At 36.1% G+C, this 19192-nt stretch overlaps 1 protein-coding gene across 7 annotated transcripts in view; it reads right to left on the bottom strand.

The window, feature by feature from the left end:
• Window positions 1-19192, bottom strand: part of PRLR (prolactin receptor) — a 154392-nt gene that overhangs the window by 95980 nt on the left and 39220 nt on the right. For 4 of the 7 annotated variants that reach the window (XM_015653093.3, XM_015653087.3, XM_015653094.3 and 1 more), the window contains one exon: window positions 17608-17775. The exons of the other annotated variants lie outside the window; for them this stretch is intronic. The gene's annotated coding sequence lies outside the window, so the exon portion shown is untranslated. The remainder of the gene's footprint in view (window positions 1-17607; window positions 17776-19192) is intronic. 7 annotated transcript variants of the gene reach the window in all.

Raw genomic sequence — 19192 nt, forward strand, 5'->3', positions numbered from 1 at the left:
AAAAGGGTAACAAACTACTATCACAAAATTAAAGAAAATGTAGTGCATAGAAAATAAACTGTAAAGGCAGAAAAAGCAATTTCTTCAAATCAAATTATTGCTACACTTCCCTCAGGCCAAACATGCTCTGCTTAATTTAAGAATCCATTTGAGATACTGCTTCTCTAACAAATAAACTCTGAAATCAAACTGCTGACCTTAGGAATAGAATGATAGAGGGCAAGTTTCTATTTCTCATAATCCAGTGGGGAGTGGTGCCTTTGAGAGTTTCAAAGATCAAGATTTCAATGTCCCTTTAGCTAAACCAATCCAGAGTTTAATCACTGTCTCAACACTTAAATACGTTTTCCTTATTTCAACGCAAATGTCCCCTGCTGCAAATTCTGACCACAGTGTTGTCTCACTGTTCTCTTTTTAGAAGAATCTGCCTTTGTAGAAAAACACTCCTAAACATGTTTGGGTGTGCACAGATGTGTGCTGGGAGAATGTCTAGAGCAGAAGGTAAGCACCGACACACGAGGATGATGAAAAGCAGACAGTCACACTCCTCACTGGGATGTGGATGAGCTACAGGAGCCAATGGCCTAGTTTAGAATCCAGCTGACAGAACTCCATGAATTAGTGTGAAGATATAGAAGAATAATTCCCAGGTGCTCAGACACAGTAAGTGGCAGTATATAAGAACTCACATGACTTGAACAGGATTTAGGTGCTCAGTAGATGGCAAAAGTTCAAAGCAGCTTTTTTATCATTATGCACAACTTTCAGGTTTCTAGAATTGCAGTTTATTGTTATAAAGTAAGATTTTTTTTTATTATTATTATTTTTCTTTTTAGTAATGATTATTGTCTTGAGAACCACTCTTGTTTCTTAAGACTCTTTTCACAGTTACTCCCTTCAGGATTATAAAGCTAACAGTCTAATAGTCTGACCTCCATTTCAGTAAGCCTGTTACATAGACATGAGATTTTCATCCTTGTAGGTCAAAATGGCAGAGGAAAACAAATTGTAATTATGTAGGGAAACACCTTCCTTTTCAAATACATTTTGGCATGTCAAAATCCACACTTCAGTACCTGTTTATAGTAGATTATGTTGTTTTTTTCCAGCTCTAGATCATCTTTTATTATTGTGAGATCAGAAGCTTCCTTAAAAAGCTAAGTGAGATCCCTTGTTAAAAGCTTATCTGCTGCAAAAGGTGCTTTAGTTGAGGAGAATTAAAATACTGGGTAGCTACCAAATCTCTGTTATTATTAATTTGCTGATATGCACAGATCATTAACTGGAGTAAAAGACACAAAGGCGGTTTTGTGATAGGTTTGATCCTTTGTTACAAACCACAGTTTTAAGTTAATGGTATTACAGTAGTTTTGAAAGGCTGCAATACATTCTGTTCTCAGTACCCTTTATAATTTGATGCACAGCAGTTAACATACACACACTACTTCAATAGCAGGGGATGATTAAGTGAAGGCATTGAAGTTATTGATGTATGAAATGTTTTGAAATGGATGGTCTAAAGCATAGGACAAGTCACCTTGTGGGAGAAAATTAGCATCTACCTAGCTTTTTGAGAATGCTCAGTTTTTATCTTGCTTGCTAAAGCAAAAAATCTGTGTAAGGAAGTAAAGTTTTCAATTTTACACAATTAGGCACAGAGCACAGCTGGTATTCTTCAGTTCTTTAAAATCACTCTTCAGTTCTAAGGTATAATCCAGTGTACCAAAGGAATTTATAAAAAAATATTTCTCTAAGCTGTTTTCAAAGACATCTATCTGTAGAGGTTCTATGTTTCCAAACAATGTTGAAGACAGTTTTCCCAATTGTTCTTGAAAAAGCCTGCCACCTTCTACATTTCTCAGGCATCTGATGAAGACAATTAAAATTGAAACTGTTTCTCTTAAATTATTGCACCAAATAGTTGGATAGATTACATTTCTGTGTACCTGATGCATAGGCATAGGAAAGAATTCACACATGTATGTCAATTTTCTAAGTCTGCTTTTGCAAGTGTAATGGAAAATACACACTTTTAATGATATGGAACTGCTTTTACTCACTGTTTGTGGACTAAATATAGGAATTAATTCTCTGGAGTCATCAGTTTAAAATATGGCTCAGCAATAAACATCCTGGTTATTCATTTTCCTGTTAATAGAGTAAGACTCCAAAACCTTTCAAAGCAATTACTTCATTACAGATATTTAAAAAATATACAAAGACATACAGATTTTTCACTGGTCCTCTCTTCTCTTCTGTATTTGCTTTTTAAAACATAGCATATCTTTTTTTCTAACTGGAAACTTCTACGATTCTAAAACTATGGGAGAGTTTGATAGGAGTTGTATTTCTTCCCAAAAATTTTCCTCATGGTTTTCTCATTTCCTGTGGATTGTCTAAAGTAATTAATCAATATACTGGTCTTCAGTAAATAGTTTAGACTAATTTACAGGTCTCCATGTAGAATCCTTGTTTAATAATAATTTTTATTACAAGAAAAGTATTTTGAAGCTCATCAGAACATACTAACCAAAAAATACCTAAAAACCCCACCCCTTGAATAATTTTGCCTCTCAGTATGTTAGACTCACATTTTTGCTTTCTTTGAAACTGGCTGAGAATTATTTTATACTTCTAATCAAATTTTCAAGAAAAAAGCACCATCTTTTAAAAGGAGTATTTATATTAATAGAAATAAGCTGGTTAATAATCATCTTCTCAATGAATCAGAGAAAATAAAAACTAGCTGTCTGCACCCTGTTATGTTGGATCTGACCTGTGTATGCATATGCTATTAATTTTCTATTTATCCCTTGACCTATTTTCCATCTTTTATGTGACCCTCTTTCTCAGGTCACTTGTCAGGTTTTTAATTTCATTGAAGAACTCACGGATTTAGCCAATTCAGTCTTTCATTGAACTGCCTCTCTTTCTTTTGCTCAAGAGTAATTTGCGTGGGTGCCTTCACTTTGTTCCTTTAAGAGACTGCCAAGTTTCTTAAGCTGCAGTTATAAAAGAGTACTTCTGCCTGAATGTGAAAACAAACTAATAACCTGTCTCATCCCTCAGCTTTCTGCAAGGACAAAAATTGGTGGGAGCTCTCATTCAAATGCTGGTAGCACTGGGCTGTAATTCTGCCCTGCCAGATTTTCTCAGTGTATTGTGTGAGGTCTGCAAAGCTCAGCTTGTTTTTGTGTAACTGCGTGTTTGAGCACCACACGGGCGTGAATTTCAAAGAACAATGGTGGTACTGGCACATTGGTGGTACTACCAATGCCTACAGCAAATTCCTGATATTGGGGCTCTATTTTAATAAGCGATCCTTGCAGGTATTTACTTCTGCGCATCTTTGTTACCCTGCATAATCCTGGTCTGCTTAATAGCAAACCTTGAAATTAACAAGTTTAGTGAAAGTTATGCAATGCAATGTTAACTGTTTTTCTTCCATCTGTAGTTTAGTAGTTTAGTAGTTTGCAACTTTTGCATGTCAATACAGCCATTATTGAATGAAAAACATCAAACACACCCTGGACAGAACTTTGACTGAAACAACTGACTACTGAGGAAACACAAAGAAAACTAAAACTTGAAATAAACCAAAGCTGGAGAGTACTGAAATTCAAAGAGATGCTAGAAAGTATGAAAAATAAAGGCATATGGTACTTGTGGTCCTTTATTGTCTAAGATAACCAAAAATGTTCAGAATATTGAAGTGTAACTCACAGCATGTCTGTGGACAACAGCACTTCTTGCTGCATTTTACTTTGAATTTCTCTAATTTTCTGCTTCAAGTCAATACATTTCATATATTTGCCAGGATTTTTTCTTTAGTTTTGTTTTATGATAAAAATCTGGAGAATCAGGTGCTGGGGTGTCCCTATGCCTGGGCTGGATACTGGAGAGACCATAGAGATCTGCAGCTGGCACTGCAGAGGCCTTAAGGTTCAAACCAGCTCCTGAAGAAACCCTGGAGTCTTTCCACAGAAACAAAGCAACCATTAGTTACCCTAGTTACACTAATAATAGTTACTAACTAAGTTAGTAACTAAGTTAGTTACATTTGGAGGAAATCATCTGCATGGAAGGTTGAAGAGACATTCTTAGGAAACAAGAATTTTCCACATAAAGAGCAATGAAACAGGAGCACATTCATTTGGAGAGTATCAACAGACACAAATATACTTTCTGAAGAGACAGGAAGGAAGGCTGCCTCAGCACACAAGAACTAATGAATTCTGTTTATTCAAATTCCAACTTACTGAGAGCTTCCAACAGCTTGGGATAGAAGATTGTTTTGCCCTGAAGCTCACTGTAACAGAAAGCTGTGAGACAGAGGTCGCAATCATGGATGAAAGGAAGATAAATTAAAACGCTGTGGTGTAGGTGCTAAGGAGAAATTATCTAAATGCTATAGAGCAAGGAAGGTAGGGATCACAGGAGTCTCCATTGTGGTAAATCCAGCAGGTCTAACTGAGTAATGCAGTAAAATCTGGATGGTTTGAAATACTTCAGCATAAAAGAAATAGCCTGTTATTTAATCTCATCTTCTCAAGATCAAAAATTTCAAGTTTTTCCCTTGTCATAGATATCTCTGAATTTCTGGAAAAGCTTGCTGCTTTCCCATAGTTTCTCTGAAATTATTCTACCTGTTCTTCAAGTGAAACACTCAAAAAAAAAAAAATGGATTAAGTACTTCAATGTAGTCATTAGCATTGCTGAAGAATAGAAGGAAAAATACCCATCTCAAGAACCATACTCATCATAATATCTGACATATTTGTCCTCACAAATGGTAGGGTTTGTTTTCTTTTCTAGTAAACCAGGAAGTAGACATATGTCTAACTCTGGTAAAATATGCTTATCTACAAAGAATAACTAAAACATATGTCAAAACAAGAAGTCTTTCTTTAGCTAACAAAGTATGGTTTCAATGTGCAAACGAATTTCATACCTAGGTACTTGAAGGGATAAACAGCAAACTGTATTTAACATGCTTAACACTCTATCATCTTGTGAGCTGCTTTAGTCTATAGCTCCTTTTATTTTTGGAATTGGAATTGGTATTTAGTTTCTCATCTTATTATTGTGTGGCTATTTTTTCCTACCTACATTTTTAAGTCTCCATCCTTTCCTCTTATGTCATGTTTTATTTTTTTTCATAGCATAATTTAAATTTTTAAATTGAAATACTATTTTAAAATATCTACCCTTGCAGCTCTACCACACCAATTTTATTTCATTTCTTTAATTTCAAGTCAATGTTTAAGGATGTTCATAAAAATCCTAGTACTTGCTACAGGGCAGATGCAAATAGAACTTCAGTTGTTACAATGTTGATGCTGAACTATTGATATCTACCAGTGGTCTGATTTTCCTACTAGTTTTGGTTTTACTCTAACATAAATTAATCCTGACCATGTATCCCTGGTCATCTATGAAAATGATATGCAACGGAACATAAAAGGATACAACCTATTCCCCACAGGCTGTATTAAATCAAGGTATTTAATAGTTAATGGTCTCTATCTCAAAGGTCTGCTGTGCTTTTAGAGGAAGAAATAAAACTGGGATGACATAATTTGTTTACGACAATGCTGTTAAGTTACTCATCTCCTTGTTGCCCTTTGTGATGTTTACAGTCAAGTAGTTGATTATGTTGTTTTATTTCTCTGCTTCAGAATTTAACAGTACAATCTTCAGCTTGGTACTAACAGCATTCAGCAGCTCATAGAAGTCGACTTCTTTAATGAAAAAATAATTCACATCTATGGCCTTTTCACTTGCTGGAGGAAAAAAAATGTTGTTGTTTCTGTTACTGCTCTTATTGTAACAGAGAGACATTTCACATTTTCAAAATTGTCCCACTTTCGTCACTTCTCATGTCATGACTTGGGGAAGCTTGATATATAAGAAAAAATAGACTGGATGCTGTTAAGTGGAGGAAGATTTATTTGTATTCAAAGGATTTTAAGAGGGACTAAATCCAGGAAGATAAATGTCCCCTTGAGGGACAGGATAGCAAAGCATGTGAGGATGTCCCTAAGGAAAACAAATACACTCAACACAAAAATGTGAACAGGACTCACTGGCAATATTTACTATGATAAACAAAATACAGTCATGGCACAAGCTCAGGCTCAAGCATTCATCTGTCCATACTATTTAACAGCTTGCGCACCCTTTGTCCACTTTTAAGCTGTTCAAAACAGCAGTCTTCCAGAGGGTGCACAGGAGTGTTTGAGAAGAAGCATTTACTGTTCCTTACAGACAGACTGGGACAAGGCCATAGTGTTTCAGAGAAAAGATAATTTAACTGTATGGATACAGAATGTGTGGTACCTCAAGTTGTTTGGGCTAAGGAATTGTCCCTGGTTCATGTTATATACCAAAATGCACACAGTGACTGTCTACCCACTGCCACTAACATCTAATTAATCAGTGGTTTCTTTTATTTTGATTGCTCTAAGTATTCTGGATTAGTTTGAGTCTTTTGCAATTCTCTTTTATTCAACATTTGCCATTTTATGTAGCTTCTGCTTTCTGACTTCTACTTACTTCTTATACTTGAGGTCAAAAAAAAGAACTTACAGTTTATCTGGGCCATTGATTTATACACTGTATACCCCCTGCGTTGGAGGAGTGTGTAGTTACTATAATAATGTTGTGTATTTAAGATGATACATATTTTCTTTTCATTTTTTCCTAGGCAGCCCTCCTGTGAAATAATATATATTGATTTTCAGAGCTGAAGTCTGCTAATTTGGAATCTGGTGGTTTTACTGTGTGGCATTCCTTTCATCAAAAGATACCTGAGACGTCAAAATTGTTCACTATCACTAGTGATAGTAGATTATTCTACTAGCTGCTCACCAGAAATTTTGTTTAATTAATTAATTTTGTTTAAGCTTAATTGTGTTCACTAGACCCCCACCTTTATAATTGTTTACATTCTTGTCTGCCACTGTCTCTTCATGTCTAAAAAATACATAAGCTACATGATACATATATGTTACACTTTAATGTCTGAAGTGATGGAATCCAGAAGCTTGTGGACTGTAAAAGTTACTATTTTTAAAGTTGTAGTTAATTTTTATTACAGATCTGCCAAATTGTGCAAGGATTAAATTATTAGTATTAGTATTACATTATTTTACAGGAATATTCCATGTAAACTGACAGATATCTACCCTTCACTAAGTCCTGTCTGGTACAATTGTCCTTGGTATTCATTTTGTTAAATTACAAATCCAAAATAAGTACTGCCAAAACTGAGAAAGCAGAGATTGTGATATGGTACATTCACTCCCACTGAAATGTAAAAAACAAACAAAAAATTCAGCTACTGTATCTTTTTTTCTAAATGTGTAAGTAAAAGTAGTCAATTTGATTCATATTGAAAGTAGCAATGGAATATATGAAATTGTTTTTTCCTCAGAACCTCAAATTACCAGGAATTCAATAGAGACAGCAAGAGCATTCAAAAAGTGCTCACAGATACTCAGACACTAACATGGTCACACTGAATTTTACAGTCTGAAACTACTGGGTGCTAGATGTAATGACTACATTACTTGCCTCTAAATCTAGAAACATTCCCAGGTATTGGAACCTTATTTTCTACATTGGTAAAGTTTTTGAATGGTTCCTGATAGAGGTTTGGTCCAAATCATCTGCTAATCTCCCAAACAACTGCAGATCTGAATACATATATGGAACATGCAAAAGGAACTATTTCCAGTAGGTTGTCTGCATGCAGCTAAAGTTTTTGAGGGCAAGACAAGTTAAAAGTACAAACATAGTATTTCATGTCAGCTGGCCTCCATGACAATATTCCTGGTAACATTTTTTTACTAAAAAAATTGCAGCCATAATGACAGCTTGGCAGAAAGGCTGAAACTTTTTAATATGCATAGGAACTAGTCTACCAATATTGTATGTAAAATACATATATCCTGACTTATATCAGAAACAGTGCAGTCAGCAGGACCAAGGCAGGGATCAGCTTGTGCTTTGCACTGGTGAGGCAGCACCTCAAATTCTGTATCCAGTTCTGGGCCCCTCACTGCAAGAGCTGGAGTGTGTCCAGAGAAAAGCAATGGAGCTGGTAAAGGGTCTGTAATATAAATGCTCTGAAGTGCTCAGGGAGCTGGGGGTCTTAACCCTGGAGAAAAGAAGGCTCGGGAGACTTTATGACTCTCTACAATTGCCTCAAAGGAGGGTGTAACCACGGGGGGGGGGCAGTCTCTTCTCCCAGGCAGCAAGTGACAAGACAAGAGGAAATTACCTGACATTGTGCCAAAGAAGACTTGTGTTGGGCATAAGAAAGTTTCTTCACTGAAGGAGTGATTAAGCATTGGACTAGGCTCCTTGGTGAAGAGGTAGAGTAACCGTTCCTTGAAGCATTCATAAAATGAGTACATGTGGCATTTCCTGACATGGTTTAGTGGGCATGGTGGTATTTGATCAAAGGTTGGACTTAATAATCTTGGAGGTCTTTTCCAATCATAATGATTCTGTAATTCCATGAATGTAACCTTCCTATGTGTACAAATGGCTATTTGGTAAAATGGTTCTCACAGTTATATGGGTAGAACAGAAAACGGTGAAATTTAACTGTCGGTGTTTGGCTTTGGTTTCTTCCACCTGTATACTAAGCAAAGTCTTTTTAATTCTATAGCTGCAGAAATAGGGGTGGAGAGCAAGGGACTATCTCTTGAGACTGAAGTCTATTACTGCTATTTGACATTTTTCTGCATGCCAAAGGAATGGGATTAAGGGAATACCCTCAGGGTATAAAGTACTCTGATACGATTGAACTAATAATCTGATTACAGAATGAGCTGTGCACTGCTCAAGACACACTCAGTGAACACAATATGCACACGTATCATCATCACAAAAACTGTGTCAGTACTTACAATATCACTTATTAGCAGCCTAGTCTACTATTAAAACATTCTTATTTTCCCCTAAAAATCCTTTGAGTACAGGAAACATACCACACTGCCCACTGGATGAAGAAAAACAAGACCCTAATGAATCGTATCTAATTTTAGTCATGCAACCACACAAATACATTATAAGCATAAACCTTTTCACCACTGAAATGAACAAAATGTTAAAATGAGATGAGTATACCCAGCTTCCTTAAAAATGGTTTCAAACAGCAAAATAATGTTCTAGGAAAGACTCAATACTTATTTGTATTTATGTAAGGAAAATCTGACAAATTTCTTTAAGCAGAAAACCACATTTTCCTGGAAAACCTACTTATTAAGTATGCATCCTGTTAGGGCATTAAATAAAACAATAGGATAGGCTTTGGCAAATGATAAATTTATAAAATATGTAAAAGTGTCCGTCATTGCAGGGTGTATCTAACCGGATCCAGGGTTCTTCACCTACATCCTTATATTTCTTGAAGATTAATTTTATGATATTTTGTAAAGAGAAGAAGATTTGGGATTAGTTTATATATTGGCTCTTTATGATTAATTGAGTAATTAAGATCTTTCAGCTTAACATTAAAGATAAAATTGCATGCAGTCTCAAATGGCACTTGGAAATCATGGTATCATAAGACAAGAAAATGAAAGTAAGGGAACTGAAAGAAAATGTTTGTCCTTTAACAATAGGTGAGCTGGTGACTTTTAAAGTATCCCAGCCTGATGTATTAGCTGACATATGCCAGACAACGTGTCATTTAACACGTATTAAGTAATTAAGAGACATCAGGGAGCTTTGGTTTCAATCAGATTACTTAAAAGGTTAAACTCTTTCTCAGTGAAGTCAAAACTTCCACTAATGTCATCTTTGCTTGGATTACAAATCTCCTTCAGCTCAAACTCCTAGAGAATATAAGGGGTTATCTCACACAGACACTAACAATTTTGGTAAAGTAACATCTTACTTCAGCTGGGCAATGTGAAATAGAAAAATGTCTTTAAAATAAGGCAGAGTATAACCCAAATTGTGTATTAGAAATCCTAACAGTTTAGCTTGCAGAAACAGAAAAGCATGTAGAAAGATTACAAACCCAAGACCTTGAGATACATTCAAACCAAATGCCAAACAAAGAAGTAAAAAAGGGAAGTTTTGATTTTGGCTATTCATTGTAATTTCTTCATTTGAAGTATACTTTTATACTTCTATTTGGGTGTTCTACTGTATCTTAAAATCACCAAGAATAGCTGTGCACATGAAATGTACAGCACTGTCTAAAGAAAAAGAGTCAAAAAACCAAGAAAAAGTTGTATTTGAATATGAAAACTGAAGGAAGTTAAGTAACAGTTTCCACTTTAGTGAACAACTGTCACTGAGAGACAATCATAGACAATTTACTCCCAAGCAAAAGCTGGGTTTCTTGCAGGTCAAGCAGCTGGCAGTTAGTTTAAGTAACCAAAGATAACCCAGAATCTAACAAGACAATGAGCAGCTGCCACCGAGACTTACAACTTCTTAAGTAAGATTTGAGATAAAATAGTATAGTACCTCAAAGAAGTAAAGCAACTGCCGAATTAAGTGACATCTAGGAAAATTACAGAAAGTGATCAGAACAGCAAACCTGGGAACACGCAGAAAAAAAAAGAAGAGCTAAGTGTACTTCCAAGTTACATGATTTCCAAGTTCTCCAGACTCATAGGACATTTAGGGAACAAAGGCAAGAACTTGTTAACAGGGATAATATACCCTTGGTAAGCAGATGATCTTCTGGCCACTGGCCACTCAATTATGCATACCCCAGAGTGATAGCCTGGACAATAGGGTCAACATCCATGTATGCATTCAAAGCTGAGTGAGAAAAAGTAAGCTTTTAGCTTTGAAAGACTGAGGTATTCCATCTCTTGTTGATCACAACCCCCTTAATTACAGGGGTGTATGGTTAAAATGCCACCTCCTTCAAAAATAACCCATTTGCCTCGGGAAAAATGACCCAGAAACACCAATTTACGTGAATCCTTTCTTAGATGAGTAAGTATAAAACAATTTTGATTCACACTTCATTCTTAGAATTAAATAGAAAGCTCTTTTGAAACAGAAATTGAGTTACAATCTTCATACGTAAAGAAGGCAGCTACTAGTACTCAATCCTTCTCAGACATAATTAACCATAACACTGACAATATCTCAAGTATATTTACATGTAATCACCTTCTCATCAACATACACCGCAGCTTGGATTTTAATTCCAATCAATCGTGAAATCACTTAATGAAAATTAAATGTTGAACTCTTGAATTTTTCTTAACCTTCAAGTCCCGTCTTAGCAACTTCACTTTCCCCATGTTTAGCATACTTCTCTGAGCAAAACTTTGCTTATATGCACACCCTCCACAGTCACTCTGCACTGATGGATTTCCAAGTTTGCTTCTTTCTCTCTCCTGCTGCTATTTACCCCTCCTTTTTTGTTGTTTTCTTTTTTTGTTGTTGTTTCTGATTAACCTATTCATCCTATTTATCTCACAGCTAGATAGAAGAAATATGTTTTCCATGACTTAAGAATCATTAATGCAGTTTCTGGATAGATAAGAAGTGAAATCAATTTGAAACAGGTCTAACTTTCTAATATCATTGCAGCCAAATTTCCTGTTTGAGTCACAAAGCAATACCACTATGGAATACAGAAATAATAGTGCAAAAGACTACAGCAACATGACCAAAGCTTTTTTTTTTTCTTCTTTTTCTACCAAAGCCTCTACTAAGTCAAAAACTTTGTTACTGCGAAAAGAAACAAACCTGCTTTTGTGCAACATTGGTGACCATCAATACAGTGCCAGAAAAAGATATATATATATATACTCTTTAAAACCTGAAGGTGACTCTGTAAAACTATTTCTTACTGAAAATCAGATGCACTAAAAAAGCCTGCTCAACCAAAAGCCTATGCACAGACCTAGCAACAAATACATATCCCGTATTTTCCCTGAACTGCAGAAGAAAAAGTATTTCTTTGCAATGGAAGCAAACATTTCTGAATTACTGCTAACCTACTGAAGTAATGTCAAAGAAATAACAGCCAGACTAGTCTATAAAAGAACACCTGCACATTTATGGATTCCATTGAGTAAGGAATTTTCCACTGAGCAGTGTATGGGATAGAAGTATCTTTATTTTACCATAGTTTTGATCATAAATACTATTTCCTTTGTGGTTATTTACAGAGTTTAACATGCAAACATAAACATCCTGAAAAAAGCCAATGGAAACAGTTTTGCTGCCACATCCGATCAGAAACAAAATGCACTATAAATCATCATAATCACAGAAAAAACATTTCAATTGAGCTTTATTTATCTCTTACGGTTTTTTTTAAATTTCTGTCATAAGGTTGGAGTTCAAAATCTTCTACATATTCATACATAATAAATACATAAGAAACTGGCTCTGTCTTCTGAAGCAACCAAATAATTTTGAAAGAAATAGTTAATAAATTAATCTGCTCAGCATAATATAGTAGACTTATTTATAAAATGACTAAACATAATAAAAGACACTTTTCTGTTTCCTATTCTTCACGTTTTGTAGCATTTCAATTAGAACTTTTAGAAATATTTATTGAAGAGATTAAGTAGTCTTTGTAACTGCAACTTAAGAAACAGATTTTACCTTTGACACAAAAATTCTATGTGTAAAATAGTACCACAATATACTATGCTTTAATTAATAGGAAAAAATCAATATTTAATTTAACTCTTTTTAGACCTACAAGGAACAGCAAGATTTTGTGTGTAATTGTATGTCTATTCATTAATTTCTCATAAAAGTCTTCAGCTAATTTGCAGCTATATTTAAAAGAGGTGAACAAAAGCCAATGAATGAGATAATTCTTAATGATAGTTAATTTCTCATTATGTCTGCATAGCTGAAAACTACTGAATTAAACTCATGCCACTGATAAAGCTCAACATAAATATTCTTGCATCAGTTATACTTTGTCAGTATTCTTTAAGACATAATTAGAAGGTCACACAATTTAAATTACAGAAAATGTAATTATTTAAATAACAGAGAATGAACATGTAGTCATTTAGAATAGTTATAGAACCTCATGAATCACACCTGAATTAAGAACTTTAGGGGCTAGGACAAAGGTACACATCCTGACATCAGAGTAAGACACTGCAGATTATGGCAAGTGGAATTTTAGTGATTCAATTTAGTGAAAAGCAGATGTATTAAATTCAGAAATTACTTCATGAGTAGACAGTACAGTTTGACAGTGCTGAAACTGAGGTTTTGCGTCCTAACTTCTCCCTGTTCCTCTTACTTTTGATTTTGTTTGATCCTTCCCACCCTCAGTAATGGAGTTTCAACACTATAACTCAGTGCCCGAGATAAAATACCCATACAATCTCAAGATTAAACATTTAGTGAGTTAAACAGCTTCTTGTTTTCCCAGGATAGTTTTCTGACATTTTAGCGAGCTTGGGAAATAGAAACAAGTTAGGGGATTTCCCATTCCTACCCTGAAATGTTTTTACTCTTATGTTGAAAGTTGTTAACATGTCTCTATCCATTTCACACAATGTCTTATTAGCGTATTTTTAAAAAATACACTCTTTATTCATTAACTACTAGCGTGCATCAAAGTTCCAGGATCTATCCATACCTTCAGGGATATTAATGAAGGCAAAAGATTTTTATTTAATAAGTTTTAAGAAAAGAAACCTGGCGATTTAGAGAAATCTGTAATTTGAAGAAGCAATCCTGAAAGTACTATTGGGAACTAGATAACAGCAAAACACTCAACTTTGCCAAGTAAAATACATGCTAGAAACGTCACTGTAATGTGGCCATTTTGGGACAAGAAAGTAATGTTCCCTCCTTAATGGGTCCAACTGAGCTGCACTTTGAGGTTATTGTGTATTCCTCATCAGACGACACTTTCAAAATGACAAATTTCACCTCACTTAGGAAGATGCCTATCTATAGCTGAGCTTGTGGCTCAGTGGGGGTCTCTACACAGTCAATGAAGAGAAACAGGCTCTTAAAGAAGGTGACTCATCTTACCTATTTTAAATAAAGAGAAATTTCACTGAGCCTATTTCTTACTGACTATGAACAAAGAGCCTAGGCAGGCTGTTTTAAGTACCCACACTTTGAAGAACTGCAGTCACAGGAATAAGTGGGAAGGCATTGAGTATCAAATAATAAAAAACTGGGGGGCAGAAAAAGAGATAGTAACTAAGTCTCATGACAGACAACTGCAAAGACCACTGCCACGGTGCCACGGCCAGGGATATTTTTCAGTATAACAGGTTAGTCAGAGTTCCATCCAACTTGGCCTTAAACACTTCCAGGGATGGGGCATCCAAACTTCTTTGGGCAATCAATCCAGTGCCTTACCACTCTCACAGTAAAGAATGTTTTCCTAATATCTAGTTTAATCCTAATCTCTATCAGTTTCAAACCATACCCCTTTGTCCTGCCACTCTGTGCTCTTGTCAATAGCTGCTTTCCATCTTTCTTGTAGGGCCTTCCTCAGATGCTGGAAGGCCATGATTAGATAGCCCTCAAACCTTTTGTCCTCCAGGCTGAACAACCCTATACATCTTAGCGTTTCCTCACAGCTGAGGTGCTCCACCCCTCTCATCAACTTGGCAGCCTCCTCTGTGCTGGCTCCAGCAGGTCCCTGTCCCTCCTGTGCAGGGACCCCAGCTCTGGATGCTCCAGCTGGGTCTCAGCAGAGCAGAGCAGAGGGGCAGAATCCCCTCCCTCCCCTGCTGCCCACGGGGCTCTGGATGCAGCCCAGGGCACGTTTGGCTCTCTGGGCTGTGAGTGCCATGGCTGGGGCATGTCCAGCCTCTCACCCACAGCACCCCCAGGTCCTTCTGGGCAGGGCTGCTCTTAGACCTCTTGATCTCCCTGTCTTAACAATTTAACATCCAGATGTTACCTGTCAGTCACATGGCTGTGTACTGCAGTAGCATTTCCTGTCATAGACTCTCTATCTCCCTGTATATGCTCTGAAGACATAAGACAGAATTTTGTTTCCTTTCTCTTCACAAAGCAACATAAAGAAGGTTCAATAGAGCAAGTACTATGGAATTTTATGTTATGTTAGTACAACAGAAATGCTTACACTGAATATATTTTAAGCATTAGCTACACCAAGAATAAAGGCAAAATTATTTCCCTCTTACACCTTTCCCTTCCTTGCCCTCTTGCCCTTTCCTAGCTACATCTACTTCCACCAGCCAGAAAATCCTAGAATTTTGCAGCTGTTCTTTCTGCAGGATAATTATGATTTTGCATTGAGCTCTAGCAGTGTATATGATCCTCACAGTGCAAAGACTTGAAACAATATATTCCAGACTATGATTTGCTTTATATTTGGTAGCATGAACGTATCCATGATAGTTAATCAAGCAACTATGTTAGTATAATCTATACTTCAGCACATCTGTCACTGTTGCCTATTTGTAAAAACTGGTAGAGCAGACATTTTCATAGTGTGTTACAGAACAGTTCAAACATTATGGTGCAAAACTTCATAATGCACAAATCAGGATGCAACATTAATGTTTTTATTTCACATATTGTACTCATTAGACTAGAAGCTAAAATAGTTTTGGCAATCAAATTAGACCTACCTATGGTATTTATTCAATAAGAACTTCTTACATCAAAGCAATTCCTATTAAAAAACAATGCAGAATCATAATCATATAAATAAATAGTCAGCCCAATCTTTGCTGGTTGAGTCTATGTTTTATTTTAACAGAAGGTTTTGGATGGTGCAACTACAATATTTGTAAGAGTAAATGCTCACAGAAATCATGTTTTTTGAGTTAATATAATTAGCATTAAAAGAATATAGATGATAATTGCCTTTGCTTCTCTTTTCTTGCTCAAGAATTTTTTTGCTTCGCTAGCTTTTATGTGGGTCTTGATAGTGGCTTTGTAACCTGTACAATGACTGTTTGAATATTGGCTATTATTTTACTTTGTCTCCTTCTTCCTAAGCAATGTTGAATATTCAACATCTTGTGTTCAAATATATAGGTTGAAACAAAAGACATCACTTGGGCCTAATATACAACCAAATAATTCTGAAGTAATACACTACATATACATGAGGCAAATGTAATTAAGCAAGAAGGAAAACAACCTTCCAGAAAGAAAGTAGATGAGATTATCAGGCACCAGACTTGAGTAAATTACTTTCCTTTCTTTCTTTTATTTTTTTCTTTTTTCTTTTTTGATTTTTTTTTTTAAAGTAGAAGACTAAAATGTAAAAGCAAAAAAAAAAATCTCTACCTTTTCTCCACGGTTGAACAGTGACCAGTGACCTAACAGCTACCTATAATATTAATCTAAATTAAAATAGTCACTAAAATAAAATAGCCACTGCAGTCATAAATCACAATTTTTATATCAAGAAGTAGATGTTGTAAAATTAATTTAAAGTATCACCATAAATTCTAAATAATGACTCCTTATCAGTATCATAGTAGATTGTCAATATTTAAGGATGAACATGTATCTTTTAATTACCATTATCAGAAAATTACATCTTTATATGCTTTACTTGCATTAACAAAAAATTTGGTGCAATAGAAGCACATCTTTAAAGAAAAAGAGTTTTTGCTCAGTGCCTTATATGCATTTCAGAGCTTTAATTAAATTCTACTTCTAGTATGGTACATGTTTCTGGTCTGAATATAGCCCAGAAACTGGGAATATCATTAGGTAACATTGCTGCTGAATAGCAAGTGTCAGATCATCAAGAAGTAACAAACATACAAATTACATTCATTTAAAGTGCACTACAAATACATGCACGTACAGGTGAAGTGGAGTAGAAAAATGTTTTTTGTACGTAAAGACAAAACTAGTTAAAATATATAATATACAAGATACTTAAAATTTTTCTTAAAAAAATTTTAGTATTTTGCATATTGCTTACATTTTCTTTTCTAGATACGTGAGGGGGCATTTTTTTGCCATTCTTGTTCATGTAGTGGCAATGGAACAGATAAATAACCACAGCAAGACATTCTCCCTTCATTACCCACATAAAATGCACGCCAAATTATTCAAGGCATTTGTCAGTGTGGTTCAACACTGATACCTGGCCATTTCCTCTACAGAAACTATAAACTTTGCTTTGGATGAGTGTTCCCATGTCTAAAGAAATTTGTTCCTCCTTTTTTATTTCATCAGAATAGCTACACAGAAGTACAAGATGTTCTGAGGCCATACCCACTATAGATGCCCTTCTCCTGTCATTTTCCTGCTTTTGTACAAGACTTCATCTTTTCTTCACAAAAGAACAATGAGACAAAACTCTTTTACAAGGACATCTCAAATGCATGTAAGTTGTGATATGTACACTTTGTCTTCAAATTTATAAATATTTTCCATGCTTTACAATACGCAAATACTTTCAAACTTAATATTAAGTGATTTTTAAATAGGAACATTTATAAGGTCTCATAAGAGTGCATTGGCTTTGTTTCTACGCGCACCACTTTTCTTTGCGCTTCTATAAACGTGAGCGTGTAGCACAGAATCAGGACGCCTTCACACTGGCTTTAACTAACTCATTAAGCACATAACCTTCAGGAAATACTTCTTCAGAAGTCTATAAAAATAAGTAGTCACCTTTTCAGTGTCTTGGGCTCTTCTTGGAGGCTCTGAGCTCTCAGCTGCTCTGCATCATGCACATGAGCTCTCTTATCTGTTACCATCTTGGATTGTGTTTCAGAAGGCTCTGAAATCTGCTGTCATTCTGTTGCAAGTCATTCTGATGTGGCACTAAATTTTCAAATGCTAAAATTAAACATCAAGCAATGAAGAATCAGAAATAGTAATAAAAATATTAAAATATGATAATTTTAAGAACATTGTTTCAAACTGTTTTTCTGTGTTAATTTACACAGAAAAACCTATAAACATGTTCAAACTGAAAATCAGGACTAGATCCATAGAAAAGAACTTAGAGATTTGAACCTGAATGATGACAAACTTTGTTTAATTGAGAGAAACTAATTGCTCTGTACTGCTCCCTCTGGAGAGGGAGTTCAGAGGGAGGTGCTGTGCTCTTTTTGCTGGTATCCAGTAGGAGGACAATGTGGGAATAGAACCATAAAATTGTGAAATGGCTTATGTTGGGAGAGATCTAAAAGATCACCTAGTTTTAAGCCTCCTGCCCTGGGCATGGACACCTTCAACTAGACCAGGTTGTTTAAATTCCCATTCAGCCTGGACTTGAGCATTCACAGTGATGGTGCATCCACAACTTCTCTGGGTGACTTGTTCAGGTACCAGCCCCACAGTAAAGAATATATTCCCAAAAGCTAATCTAAACCTACTCTCCATCAGTTTGAAGCAACTGCCCCATGTCCTGTCTTGTCCAACTCCATGTTGTCTTGGGTAACCCAAAATGTTATTGTGATTTGTATCTATCTGTGCCCCATAAAACCCTTACTGTCTCTTTATGATCCAGTGCTGCAGCCAGAATAGGAATCCTGAGGTGGGGGTTGTGGGGAGGGAAGAGTGGTGCTGCTTGTATCCCTTTTTAATTTGGAGTGTGGAAGCAGGGAGCTCTCTTTTGTGGAAGCATTTTCAGAAGGTGAAGTGTTCCACTTTGGAGATGGTTGCTTCAGGTGGTTGGGTTTTTTGGGGGGCTTGCAATAGCAGACACTCAGAAAAAGTGTATTTCACAAGCAAAAACTGTTTTGGAGTGAATTTTGCAAGCCCTATCAGCAGCATGGAGCTTGAGCGAGTGTCTGGGGCCTGGGGAGAGCCAACAGGCCAGCTCTTTCCCCTGGACACACCAGCTGCTTGGCAGACAGCAGCAACAACACTGGTGGAGTCCTGCACATGGCAGGAAGAGGCAGCGGGAGGCAGAGCTGACCCCACATGGGACAGCAAGTCTTCACCTACCACTAGAACTGCTCCATATTGCCTACCTTCTCATCAGGATTTGCTGCCATCATTTCTCGTTGTCTCCCAGACTGTGTTGCTGCCTGCAGAGGCCACCATCTTGGGGGGAGGGTTTGCCACCATCTTTTCCCTTTGTCTCCCTTCACACTGTCACCTGCCTGATGGGGGCACAATCCCAAAAAAGGTATTTCCAGAAATAGAAAAACCTATTTTGGGTTTTTCTTGGTTCTCAGGGAGTGTGCACTGGAAATTTTGTATCTAGTGATTATTTACTGGGTTTTGCCTTTGCTAGCAAACAGTT

Source organism: Parus major, chromosome Z, assembly GCF_001522545.3.
Source record: "Parus major isolate Abel chromosome Z, Parus_major1.1, whole genome shotgun sequence".
NCBI lineage: Eukaryota > Metazoa > Chordata > Aves > Passeriformes > Paridae > Parus > Parus major.